This window comes from Vicugna pacos, chromosome 17 (genome assembly GCF_048564905.1).
Source record: "Vicugna pacos chromosome 17, VicPac4, whole genome shotgun sequence".
NCBI classification, from domain to species: domain Eukaryota; kingdom Metazoa; phylum Chordata; class Mammalia; order Artiodactyla; family Camelidae; genus Vicugna; species Vicugna pacos.
In genome coordinates, this window is record NC_133003.1 from 15,556,059 (window position 1) to 15,569,068 (window position 13,010).

General features: G+C 45.4%; 2 long non-coding RNA genes across 12 annotated transcripts in view; both read left to right on the forward strand.

Moving 5' to 3' along the window:
* The window catches only part of LOC116283906 (uncharacterized), a 194,003-nt gene that overhangs the window by 61,006 nt on the left and 119,987 nt on the right, over positions 1–13,010 (forward strand). The window lies entirely within an intron of this gene.
* On the forward strand, positions 1,293–3,477 carry LOC140686727 (uncharacterized). Its single transcript, XR_012060580.1, has 3 exons — positions 1,293–2,140; positions 2,508–2,598; positions 3,299–3,477. It is a non-coding gene; the product is annotated as an uncharacterized lncRNA (long non-coding RNA).

Consider the following 13,010-nt stretch of genomic DNA (forward strand, 5'->3'; position numbering starts at 1 on the left):
CTAATTGTGTAAACAAAATATTCCAGAGCCTTGAAACATTGTTTTCCACGAGTGCCTCATGCAGAATACATTTTACTGGAAGAAATCTAGAACATTCCTAGCCAGACCCACCCGGGTGACTGTGCATGGTGGTGCCGGGCCCTGCCCCGGGGCTTAGTCCCCTCCTGATAATTAACATGGCCTAGGATGTGTTTCCAGCTTCCTAGATGAGTTTTATTCCAAGAAATTCTAACATCGTTTTCTAAGCTAGAAGGTAACTTCTTGTTGCTTCTGCTGCTTTTCTTTAATTGCTCAATTTCCAGTGTCATCATTGCCTGAGCATCATCTCCAGCCTTGTCTTCCCAGGAGGAAAAAACACGTAACTGGAAGCTGGGTTGGGTTGAGTGGTTGGGCTCTACCTGGCTTTTTAAGAAAGTCTCCCCTGTAAACACTGGTTCAGGGCTGAGACGTGCACAAATCTCTGGGCTTAAATTAGGCCTCTCTGTAGCTTGGCAGATGACTCTGGGTTTCCCATGGCCTTCACCTGCCCCCCTCCCACGTGTCCTGTGGCTGAGGGGCAGGGCAAGGACAGGGCAGAAGGGTGGCAATGCGGCCTGGATGGGCACCTGGATTTCCACCAATCGTGTGTCAGGCTCTCATCTGCTTTGTGAAAGGTTTTATTAATTGTGTTAATATTTAAAAACAGCCATCTGTTTATAAATTAAGGTTGCTTTTTGCTTTTGCTTTGAGTTAATTAATTCCTGCCTGTATATGAATTTATTGCATATTTCTGACTATCTAGGTCACTTTTTAAAAAAATGACTGTTGCTTGTGTTGCATTTAAGAAATCCTTGCTCACGCAGTGTCATAAATGTCGTATCAAAAGGATAAGCTGCTGTTTCCTTTACAATCTTGACAGTTTTTGCTTTCATATTTAGGTCTGTAAACCATCTCAAAACACTCTTAGTATAATTTGAGCTAGGGATTATGTGATGAGTCAACTGACCCAGCAACACTTACTGGAAAGCAATTCCTTTCCCACCGCATTGCGTGAATCAGGTGATCGCAGCCGTGTGAGCCTGTTTCTCGACTCTCTTTCACTTGTCTGTCTTTTTCTGTTTGTCTTTGCTCCGACACTTTGCCATAGCTTTACAGTAATGCTTGGTGTTTGTTAGTATTCATCCAGATTTGTTGTTTTTCTTTGAAGCTGGATGAATACTAACAAATATCAAACTTTGCTGATTGAAGCCAAAAAATTACTTTGGCTGTTCTCACTCCTTCGCATTTCTATGTATGTTTAGAATCAGCTTGTCAGTTCAGTGGTAGGATGAAGAATGGATCCCCCAGAAGATGTCCGTGTCCTCGTCCCTGGGTCCTGTGACCGTTACCTTATATGGATGGAGAAAGGTCTTTGCAGATGTGATTAAGGTAAGGATCTTAAGACGGGGAGATTACTCCTGGATTATCCAGGTGGGTCCTAAATGCAGTCACATGTATCCCAGAAGAGAGATTTGACACATCAAGAGGAGAAGGCATTATGAAGATGGAGCAGAGAGTTTAAGATAGTGGCCTTGAAGACTGGCATGCTGCAGCCACAAGCCAAGGAATGCTGGCGGCCACATACCTCCCAGCTGCTCCTGCAAGTGGTCATCTCAGCTGTTGAATTTCAGTCAAGATGAGGGACTGTATCTTGTTCTGGGCTCTGCAGAAAGATATACCCAAGGCTGTAATCTGGGCTGGAGAAGATCACAGGATACTGGAGGGAATCCTGGGAAAGGGTGGCATCGGTCTTCTTCCGAAGAAAAATCAGATCTGGTGCCACCTCCGACCCTCTTGGCCCAGTTCTCCTAGCTGGCCCTTTCACGTTCCCCTTTGCTCTTCTGCGTTGATGCTGGAAAACCTGCAGGACTGGAACTCCAGGTTCACTCTCCGTTCTCTAGGCCGGTGTGAGAGGTTCATAATGCGTGGGAAATCGGATGTTCGACGCTGAATTAATGGAGAGCTGTGTTTTTTCCATGATCTTCACTTTTAAAGCAGATGGAAACATACTATATTTTCCTTCACTGAAAAACTCAAAGAAGGGTACCATGTCCTCAGCTGGTAGCCCTCAGCTGAAGATGGTGCCGAGCCGCGGACCTACACCTGCTGGATGGTCCATCAGGTAGGGTCCTGCTCCCTAAGGACAGGGTGAGGGCTCTCACGCTCTCCAGGTTGGCCCTCACCCAGAGGAGAAGCTTGTCTCCAGACGCCTGAGATGGGAGGGGCTCATACCCAGATGTCGCTCTCCCGCTGGCCCCCTGAACCCCCAGTCCGCGACCACCGAATCTCTGTGTTTGGGATGATATTCTTTTCCTTCTGGATGTGTCCTGTCTCAGGTGTGTCTCTCTGAGCCAACATAATTAATTTAGGAAAGGGGGAAGAGGAACAGGAGAAACTAGAGCCCAGCTCAGCTGGCTGGGCCTTGGGTCCCCTTACCCTGCTTGATGTCTCCTTTATCCTGAAGACTCATGGCAGTGCGCTCCCTGTAGGACAGAGGAGGATGGAGAAGCCCAACCACACACAGACAGGAAACGATGGAATCGATACCCCGGGGCTCCCTCAAGCTGCTCAGAAAAGGAGGTGGGTGTCCATCATCTGAAGCTCACTGCTGCCTCAGGCAGTGGGCACTCAGATGTGTGCTGTATCCTAGAGAGTTCCACGCCCGCATCACAGAGCCATGGGGCAGTCACAAAGGGTCCCTGTGGGTGGGGGAGGGGAAGCACAGCCCCACCCCTGGCACCCAGCCTGAGAGGTCCCACCACCTCCTGGCCTTCCAGACCCTCCTCTTCTCTGGGCCTTCCCCCTGCAGCCCTGTCCTCTCATCACATCACATCTGTGCCTTCGTGTGGGTGTCTGTTTATTCTACCTGTAACCCAGACATTGCCCCTTGGAGATCTGGCTTAGATCACACCAATGCCACAGCCTTTGAAATCTGGAGTTTTCCCAGGAATGTTGCTAATTCCCAGGCGCTAATGAAAAGCAGACACCATTCTGAAGGTGTGACGCAGACGGAGAAAGGGCCCACGGCTTCAGCACACAGCTCCATGAGTTTTCACACGTGAACACAGCTGTGAAAGCCGAACCCAGGCCAGGAAACAGCTTATTCCTGGCACCTTGGATTCCCCCCGGTCCTCCCCACACCCACCCTGAGAGTCTGCACTGTGGCATCTTCTGAGGACGAGGATTATTTTGCCAGGCACTCTGAAGCCTTTATGTGTGTGAACTCCCTGAGTCCTCCCTTTGACCCCTGCGATGGTTCTGTTACCGGCCCGTTTTACAGGCGAGGATGAGCTGCTTGTTGAGATCCCACTGCTAGTGGTCAGCAGAGCCGAGGTCTAGCACAGCCACCCATCTGCAGAGCCACACTCCAGAACCACTGAACTGTGCGGCCGGGATGTCAGGGAGGCTGGAGAAGGAGTCTGAATCAAATAAAACTAGATTCTAGGGGCATCACCTCCACACGCTTTTTGCTTGTAACTTCCATACGCTTTTGCGTTTCCCTCTTCCCAGCTGCTGCTCAAAACCCAGCGAGAGGGTGTGAAGCTCGGAGCCAGGAGGGGGGCCACAGCTGAAGTGCAGAGTCAGGTTTAAGTCCAGACTAGCTCAGAGACCCTTCTTGTCCTCTCACTGGATATGGGAGGAAACTGAAGGTGGGAGGGGTTATGTGAGTTACAGTGGCACAGGGTTTTGCTCCTGGCTGGGGCTAGTCTGTCCTCAGTCAGGGTCCGTGTCTGGACTGAATGATCAGAGGCCACTTGACCCATCAGACTCCTTGGTGGAGCCTGGGGCCTCAGCTGCACTTGTGCTGGTGGCAGGAGGTCACCGGGGACCCAGGGACCCAGGCAGACGCTGTCAGGGAACAAGGGGACAATACGAGGACGTGTGCAGCACGGCGTGAGCAGGGCAGAGGCCACTGTGCACGCAGGGTTCAGCTGGGGATGACCTGCAGGGATGGCCCACAACAGCCTGCTCTGTCCTGCGGCCCTGGGGTTGCCGTGGACACAGCTGGGTTCGAATCCCTGCCCTGCCACCCTGCCAGCTGTGCACCCAGGCTGGGTGCTTCAGCTCTCAGGTCTTGCTTCCTTCATTTGTAAACAGGGTTGATCGTAACAATGCTCACACCAAATCACTGGGTGGGTTTAACAGAATATGTAGGTTATATTAATGTATAATTAATAATTAGTCTATATTAATCAGTAAGTAAATGTATAGTATCAATAATGTAATTTATTAAATATTAAATACACTGTTTCTCTTACCAATGGCTCATAATGGACATCAGGCACTTTTACTTCCCTCCTCTGTGACCGCTCTCTGCTCAACTCTGTTCTCCTCCATATGGACCTGGTGAGCCTTAATGGGACCTTACTGCTTTGCAAAGTAAAATGAAATAAAATATAATCAGGTTTTAACCTGAGCTCTGGGTGTTTTCGAGGATCTCACCCGACGGCGAGTAGGAGTAGCTTAGATGCAACTGTCGAGGGGAACTGGCCCTGGATGTGCACAGACCTGGCCCCGAGTCTCGGCTTGCTGCTCACTGCCACTTGGCGGCTGTGTGACTCTGGCCACCATGGCTCCAGTGAGTGGGGTGGGTAAGCTCCTGGTGAAGTGCTGCCCGAGGGGAGTGAGTCTGTGAGCAGGCTACAGAAAAGAGGGCTCCATGATCAGAGCCCCTCACCCAGTGTGGGATTTGGGGCATTCATTCCTTGAGCAACAGCTGAAAACGTTCCCCCAAAGTGTCCCCATGTGGTCAGGGCACCATAGCTGCAGGGTCCTCTCCATGTGGCCCCTTGTGGCTGCTGTCCTTTTCTGGAACCCTCGTCCCTGAGACCTAAGAGGAGGGCGTATATGCGAGCCCCTTGCCTGCTCGTCGGTGCTCTCAGACAAGTGTGTGATGTGAGCACGGTGACAAACACCGCAGTCACCTGAAGCCCGCCTCCTACAGTCCTCCGAGGGCTCTGGGTGAACCCCCAGCCCTGCACCACCCAGCATGGCGCCCACACCCACATGTGGCTCTTCCAGCATCAGTTAAAGTTAGATACGATAAGAAGTTCAGGGTCACCCACCTCGTCACCCTGTCTCCTCCATCCTTGGATGTCATCTTTTCCCTCCACACTCCCTTCCCACTGGGTTTCTTTCCGTGTGTGAACGTGCCAAGCTCATCCCCCCTCAGGGACCTTGGCATTGCTCTTCCTCTCACCTGGAACACCCTTGCTGTCTTCTCCCCTCATCTACGTTCAGGAGGAGTCATCCCTCCATCCCCGACTTCAGCTGCGGCCTCTCTCTCAGCCGCTTTGCAGCCGGCCCCATCCTCTCCTTTGTTGCACATCCCAGAACCTGCTGTTAACTCATTTGCTTGCACATTTTTTTTCCCCAGTAGGTTTTTTCCTTTAAAAATTTTTTTTTAATATAGTGTGGTTGATCTACAGTGTTGTGTTACTTTCTGGTACATAGCATAATGATTCAGCTATATGTAGATGTATTCTTTTTCATATACTTTTTCATTATAGGTTATTACAAACTATTGAGTATAGTTCCCTGTGCTGTACAGTAGGGCCTTGTTGTTTATCTGTTCTGTATATAGTATTTTATATCTGCTAATCCCAGACTCCCAACGCTTGCACGTTTGATGTCTTTGCTCTCCACCAAAGTGTTAACGACTTGAAGGCCAGGACACTTACTGTCTCCTCTCACCACTGAGGTTCACTGCCTGGGACAGCAGCTGGGCAGAGCTGTCATTCAATAGACACTAGTGGATTGCCTTCCACACTTGAGTTTCCTAAATGTCAATCATTTCTGTTTCATCCTCATGAGGCTTTGCCTTGTGTGTGTAACGTCTGTACCAGGACTTAATATTCTTCTTTAAGTTGACCTGCATTGTACCTTGAGTACCTCCTTTAGCCTTATCCTAAACAAATGAAGTTATGGAATTTATATGCTGATTTTTCCAAACATGCATGAAAATAAATCCGTAATTATTTTACATTTTTTCCCCCTGCATGCTCATCTTGAGTGTACATGTGCTTTTAGAGACATTGCTATACCGCTGCCCAGCTTTCCAACACCACTATTCCTCACAGCCACTGTCCTGTCTCTGGTAAGTCCCAGCATGACCACTGTCCCATCCCCACCCCATGGATTTACAGAGCTGGAGTTTCAAGGTGTTGAGGTTTCAAGCTCATTATTGGGAACTGAGGGCCTGGGGCATTTGAATGTTTGAATAGGTTGGTTCTTCCCCTGCCAGATGCATGACACTCTAGCAGTTTGTCCTCTCCGTGACTCTCCTAAAGCTCTCCTAAAAGGCCCAACTAATAATGGAGAGCTCAGACCAGCTCACTGACAACCACTAACCATTCTCCAGAGATCTGCCGTTGGGCTGGAACCTCTGTGATCACCATCACTTTCTACTAAATTTGACAGTGACTCCAGGTCCTCCTCCAGCGGCTGTGGTTCAAACACAACTCTTCCAGCCAAGCTGACTTCTCAGATGTACTTTCAGTTTTAACTGAGTCAGATGAAGGAAAAAAGGAGGAGGTAAAAGAAAAAAAATCCAACCTCGGGTGTCCTCCCTTCACTGTCTGGTCTACTGGGAAATCCCAAGGGGTTGCCAGGCTGGTTGGACTGGTCTGTGTGTGTTTTAAATTGTGTGTTCTGGATTGCCAGCAACTGGAATGCTCCCATAAGCAGGATTTGTGGTTTTGCTCTTTCTCTTTTCCCCTTGTTTTTCATCTTCTTTTTCTGAATATAAAGCATGATTCCATCACTCAAGGACATTATTCCTTCTCCTTGAGTTTCCATTTCCCCGCCCTTCTTCCTTTCCTTCCTTCCTTCCTTCACCACCTAGTGACCACCAGCCCCATACCTTTTGCTCCTCTTAAGAGACAGCTTGTTGGGGGTCCTTAGTGAGCTCCTGCCTTTTTTCTCATGGTTACATCACTTGCGAGTCTCATTTGCTCAAACTCACCATGCTGTTCCTCTCACCGCTGAGCCTTCTCAACCTGGATCGTTGTTTCACATCACTTGGGGTAGGTAGCTCACTGCTGATCATTCTTCACATCTCATCTTAAATGTCACTTCCTCCCGAAGCCTTCCTCTGCCCCTTCTGCTGCAGATTGGGTTAAATGCTTCTCCTCTCTGGTTCTGTACCATCTTACACCTCCTCTGTCAAAATCACAGCATCGTCCTAGGACAGTGTTTGTGCCAAGAGTGGCTTCTCTGATGGTGGTGGGGAGCCTCATCTCCTCACAGTCACCAGTGGCCTACCCCCAAATAATCACACAGCCCAAATAAGACGGGCGTTTCTTCTCCAGAGAAAGTCCAGGGCCCCTGCTGTAGGAATACCTCTAGACTGTTCGCTTTGTGAGGGAGAAGCCGGGTCCTTACTCATCACTGGATCCCTGGGCTGAAATGCAGTAAATACTCCATAAATACTTATTGAATCAGTGACTGGATGGATTGATTTCTTTAGAATAACTGCCATAGGCTGAAGTTCTAAGACTCTACTGAATAATGGAGAGATAACAAAAGGGAACCAGTGAATATACCAGGAGCCCCAGAATGGTTGACAAAGTGTCAGTAGAGACAGATCCCAATATGACTAGTCTACTGCCAAGTCAGGCTCTGGGCCAGTCTAGTCCCTTGTTCACTAAGATGCCTGGGACAGGGAGGGAGGGAGGTGGGGAGAGAGGGAGAGACGGGGGGGGGGGGGGGAAGAGAGAGAGAGAGAAGGGGAGAGAGAGAGAGGGAGGGAGGGAGGGAGACTTTCATGCTGCTGGCCACCTAGAGTCTACCTTTCAATCCCATTAATTACCATCGGATGATTGAAATGGAAATAGGGTGATAGTTAGACGTTTTATTTCTTGGTGTCTGTTTCAGGTAGCTTCAGAGAAGTACTTCTTCATTTCAGAGAAAGCAAGTCCAGTACTGGAAATAATGTAATGGAAATATATAATGTAATTTAAAAAAAAAGGAAGTTTGAAAATGGCATTATAAAATCAGGATTTCTTTCTCTTTTTCTTTGCAAACTGAAATTTTAGAAAAGCTAAAGAGTAACATAAATGAGAATATTACATGTCATCATTTATGGGATATAACTAAGCTGGTATTCAGTGGAAAATATCTTCTTAGATGTGTTTATCAATAAAAAAGAAAGAATTAAAGTGAACCAATTAAGCACCTAACTCAGTAGGTTGGAAAGAAATAACAAAATAAATCTGAGAATAAAGTAGAAGGAAGGAATTAGGAATATAAGAGGAGAAATAATGAATTACAAAACAGAAAATATTAAAACAAATTAAATATATCCATGTTCTTATTAGTTGAAAAAAACTGGAGACAATGCATTAGCTATCTTAATCTAGAAAAAAATGAAAGAATGCAAAAATGTACACAATTAAAAAGTTAAAAGGAAAATAGAACAGATATAGAAGAAATTAAGAATCACAAGAGGTTGCTTTGTTCAACTCCGTGTAAATAAATCTGCACACTTAGATGAAATAGATAATGTTCCAGGAAAATATACTTTACCAACATTGATGTGGGAAAAGACAGAAAATTTTAATAAACCAAATACCATAAAAGAAGTGGAGAAACTCGTCAAGCAGCTGCCTTCCAAAAAGCACCAGGCCCAGATGGTTTCAAGAGGAATTCTCCCAAATCTTTCAAGAATAAACCATTGCAATGTTATTTAAACTGCTTCAAGGCATAGGAAAAGGAGAAAAGCTTCCAAATTCTTTTCATAAAGCAAGCATAATATTGATACCAATCCCTCTAAGTTTGCACAGAAAAGAAAATCACTGTTCAGTCTCACTTATACTGCTGCAAAAAAGCCTAAATAAATCCAAGAGCAGTGGATAGAAAAATATATCACAACCAAAGGAATCTAGTTCAAAAACATATGGAGATTTAATAATAAAAATGGCTTAATATGATGGTTTAATACTAGAAAATCTTTTTTGTTCGTTTTGCTTTAAAAAAAAAAGTCAAAACCCAAGTGTCCATCAGTGGATGAATGGATAAAGAAGATGTGGTTATATATATAAAGAAGATATATATATATAAAATGCAATATTTTTCAGCCATAAAAAGAGTGAAACCTCGCCATGTATAACAACATGGATGGACCTTGAGAACATTAGGCTAAGTGAAATAAGTCAGAGAAAGATAGATACCATATGATCTCACACATATGGGAAATCGTAAAAGCAAACAAACAAATAAAGAAGCTGTTAGATACAGAGAACAGGTTGTTGGCTGCCAGCGGCAGGGGTTGGGTGGAGGCAAAGTGGGTGAAGAGAGTAAAAAAGGTACAAATTTCCTGTCCTGGGCTTGTAACATGCAGCGTAGTGACTATAGCTAGTAATACTATATTGCATATTTGAAAGTTGCTGAGAGAGTAGATCTTAAAAGTTCTCATCACAGGAAAAAATTTTTTTGTAACTGTGTATGAGGATGGTTGCTAACGAGACTTACTGGTCATTTTGCAATATACACAATCATCATGTTGTATACCTGAAACTAGTATCAATGTCAGTTATACCTCAAAAAAATCGAAAGAGTTACATGGAAGAATCAGAACCTCATTAAATCTTTTTTGTGTGTTACTTTTTGGGGTTTTTTTTCCTTTTATTTTATTCTTTTATTGCAGTATAGTTGATTTACAATGTTGTGTTAGTTTCAGGTATACAGCAAAGTGACTCAGTTATATTAATTTTTTTTCATAGATACTTTTCCATTATAGGTTATTACAAGATATTGAATATAGTTCCCTGTGCTATATAAATCTTTTAACATATATTTTATAGTTTAATATTTTTGATTGAGATAGATGACATCATAATAGTTTGAGTGCTTAGAGCTTCTTAAGGGTCTTCTTAGAGGTCCTGATTGCCAGAAAAGCTGGGAAGCGCTGCAGACTGGCTCTGTTATATGGGCTCCTGGGGTCTATTGGTTGACACGTTTAAAGGCATAAGTGAGTCTGGGGCTGAGTATGTGAGAGGGAGAAAGAGGGCTGGTAGGAGGCCCTCTGCCCCTGCAGACCCAGCCCCGAGGCAGGGCACAGCCAGAGCATTCACCTCCCCAGCTGCGGTCCGCAGCACCCTTAAGGGTTTGGGTTGTCCTGGAGCTCAAAGAAAAGTGTGCCCTGACTCCTGGGGGGATCCTACAGGGACTGGCACTAACATTGTAGCAAAGGTGGCAGCTAATTTCTAGGACATTGAAAAGGGTGATATTTTTAGATGCAGTGGAAGAATGACGTTGACCTTGAGGCGGAGGAGGGAGGGTAACACTGTCAGGGAGGAGCATAACTGAATCACGCTCGCCACCGAGGTTCAGTGACTGGAGGGGGATCGGCGAGAGGGTTGCACCTCTTTTGAACGTTTTCATCCCAATGTACCTACTTGTGAATGTACATTAATGGAGAGACAGAGACAGAAAGAGAGCGAGAGGGAGAGGGAGCAGGAGAGGGAGAAGGGGGCTCGGTTTATTTTTAACAGAAGATCAAGATCAATAATTAAGGATCAATACTCTGTGCAGGGAACCTGCTGGTTACTGGCTTCTGGTTTGCAGCAATAGCTGCTACTTACTGAGCTGCTTCCCTGGAGGGACGCAGGAAGCTGTCACACCACGCCAGCTTGACGGGGCCTCCTGAGTGCCCTTGTGCTGGGCGGCATTCCGTAACTCATCACTCACGAAAGAGCTGCCAGACAGAACATAGGCAGACTTTTTTTTTTTTTTTTGGTACATACTGCATCCCATTACCTTGGACAACTGAGCTTGTCCTTAATTCAACAGCACACCCACCCCTGGGCCGGTGCTTTGAGGACAGCATCTTTGCTCTAGTTTCTACCTATAAGCACTGGATGTATTACCATAGAAATATAGAAAGTCAGGTCCTGGAGGACTGGTTTTTCTAGAAAGTCTCTACTGTGTGGAAATCCAGCCCTGGGTCAACACTGAAAGCCCACGGGAGCAGATGGGTGCTGGGTGCAATCCTCTCCCTACAGCCTAGAATCCTCACTGCCCCATCTCTAAGGGTTGGTAGCCAGTTTCTCTTAAATCTTTTCTAGGGACAGAGAGCTTACCACTGCAAAACCTACACTGCCCCCTTTTTTTTGTTTTTTTAATAAGAGAGTCTCTCTCAAAGAAGTTTGCCTGCTTTATCATTTAAAAATCTTGTCAAATTTATGAGCAAAAAATGAGGGGCAAGGGAGGGTATAGCTCAGTGGTAGAGCTCATGCTTAGCACGCACGAGGTCCTGGGTTCAATCCCCAGTAACTCCATTGAAAAAACAAAAACAAAGACCAAAAAACCCAAGACAATCCTGGGGGAAGGGTAATAGCTCAGTAATAGAGCATGTGCTTACCTCCAGTTAAAAAAAAATAGTTGGAAAAAAAAGACTTGTTTTATTTCCCATATTTTCGATCCAGAGGCATTGAATTTTATTTCATATGCTTACAGTGGATATTTATTCTGTTGTAATTTAATTCTACCTTTCCTTTATTGATTTTTTTCCTATTGGTGTGATACTGTTTTTAAAATTAACTTATAAGAACTTTTTATGACTTAAAACAATAACCTTTATACTTTTCATATTTATTTTTATATTTCTCTCCTAATGTATAACTTGCCTTTTTGTTATAGTTGGTTTTCTTTCTTTCTTTCTTCTTCTTTTTTTTGGGGGGGGGAAGGTAATTTGGTTTATTTATTTAATTTTTATTGAAGTGGCAGTACTGGAGATTGAACCCAGGACCTCATGCATGCTAAGCATGCTCTCTGCCACTGAGCTACACCCTCCTCCCTGTTATAGTTGGTTTTGATGGAATGATATTTTTAATTTTATGGAGTTGTATCTTTTCTCTAGAATCTTTTATTGCTTTGATCCATAGAAACAGCTGCATTCTGAAAAAAACTTAAATGTCACTACTTTAATCTATAATTTTACGTTCTTCAAAAATATTTAGTACATATTTGACACATCTGAATTTTTGTTTATTGTGAAGTCTGGATGAGATTAACCCCCCTCCCCCATCAACGGCCATTCTCCCCACACCGTTTGTTCAGTAACCCACCTCGCCCTCTTAGCTCATGGTCCTCATCACATGCACAGTTCGCGAGCCCTCCAGACCCAGTGTTCTTGGAACAGCTTTCATCATTACACATTTCTTCCTAGTATGGAACCGAAATCTGTCACTCTCTTTCACTTCTGGAGCCTTCTGTCCCTGTAGCGCCCAAATAGGAGGACCCCTATCGTGTCATGCTGTCAAAAACGTGTGGAGGAGCTCCGTGGAGAGACGGCTCACCGTTAGAACACCTCGCCTGGGCGTGTGCTTTGCTCTTGCTGTCTCTTTAGTGAAGGAAGCTGTCCTCTGTGTCACAGTGTAGCTGGAGAGAGAGCTGCCTTGGTACCTCTGCAGGCAGCTGTTTCAAAAGGCTAGGTGCAGGGAGGATGGCCTCAGCTGTCAAGGGAGAAGCATTTTTCCAAATGTATTGCTTTTTAATGGTTTGGAAACAATCAGCCCCACCCGTGGGCAGTGGGATGGGTGGGTGGGGAAGGAGATGCAGATGGTGGTTCTGAGTCTTCAGGGTGATCAGGATATGCCACCTTAGAGTGTACCACTTTGGCCTACAAATTATTTTGAGTTCCTGAAATACATTTGATTTCCTGAAATCCCTTGTCTGCCTAAAAGCAGAGCCTCCCCTACAAACTCGTCATAAATTCCCTCCCCAGAAACAACTCTAATCTTCCCTTCTCAGATGAGGAGTTGGCACCACGCTGGGGCAGACCTTGTCACAAAACTACCCTGTTTCTATCTGTTCTCCATTTATCTTTTTAAAAAGTCATTTGTTTTTCCATTAGTGCTCTTCTGCCCTCCCCTTATAAGAAGTTATTTTGTTGCGGCTCAGTGTTACAGCTCAGTTGTGACAGCAACCTGGATCCAGGTGAGAAACCAAGCAGCACTTGGAGAGTCGGAGAACTCAGGTTTATTATGCCA